Below are 917 nucleotides of genomic sequence, written 5' to 3' on the forward strand. Positions count from 1 at the left end.
TTGATCTCCAGGTGCACCTTTCTTGCCAATCCTAACTTGAGGCAGACCTCACCACTTATAGTCAGTATTCTTCTAGTCCATTGAACAAGCTGCCAAAAGCCACGAGGGAGTGGTTCTTTTTGGCTCCACAACAGACCCATATTACTCAGCTTTAACGGGGGCATCATTCATGCTCTCCCATATATAGTTGGCTCTGTACTTCCTTTCCGCAGCACCTGCGCCCAACCATTTTGACTTTTCTCAAGTCCTGCACTTATCTTACCATCTTCATTAGTGACCAATATCTTCATCTCGTCCCTCTGAGATCACATAGCTTTTGGCACATAGTACTGTTATAGCATTTAATCATTTTGCATTATTTCATCTATTTTACCCTTGAGAAACTGGATATAAAAAGGGCAAGTAATCTGTGGCCATGCCACCCTGAACAAGCCTGATCCCATCTGATCTCGGAAGCTAAGCAGGGTCAGGCCTGGTTAGTACTTGGATGGGAGACCACCTAGGAAGACCAGGTGTTGTAGGCATAAAAAATAAAAAAAATAAGAGATTGTAAGCTGACAAGGTCCTTGCAATCTGTGAGGTCTACCAAGGGTTGCCTCGCCTAAAAAATAAGGCAAGTAAATAGTCCAAGGTCACACAGCTGATAAGAGGCAGAGTCAGATTTAGGAGTTAGGTTTCTAAATCCAAATTTCCCTCTTTCTATTTCATCAAAGCTCTATTATAAGGAAAAGCAATTTTCCATAATAAAAACAACTCCAGAATCTCAAGGTGAAAAGCAAATCTTCAGAACATGGACTAACAACCCAATAGTTTAGAACTATGACCACTACCTTTCTTTTTCCTCTTTGCTTCACTAAATTAAAATGATCTGGCAATTATATTTGTTCACAAAGATGAACTGCATTCCTTCAGTGGTT

At 40.7% G+C, this 917-nt stretch overlaps 1 pseudogene; it reads left to right on the forward strand.

Annotated features, from left to right (window-relative positions):
• Window positions 1-405: 405 nt before the first annotated feature.
• Window positions 406-524, forward strand: LOC120581123 (uncharacterized; annotated as a pseudogene).
• Window positions 525-917: the final 393 nt, after the last annotated feature.

This window comes from Pteropus medius, unplaced genomic scaffold, assembly GCF_902729225.1.
Source record: "Pteropus medius unplaced genomic scaffold, Ma_sr-lr_union100, whole genome shotgun sequence".
Taxonomy (NCBI): domain Eukaryota; kingdom Metazoa; phylum Chordata; class Mammalia; order Chiroptera; family Pteropodidae; genus Pteropus; species Pteropus medius.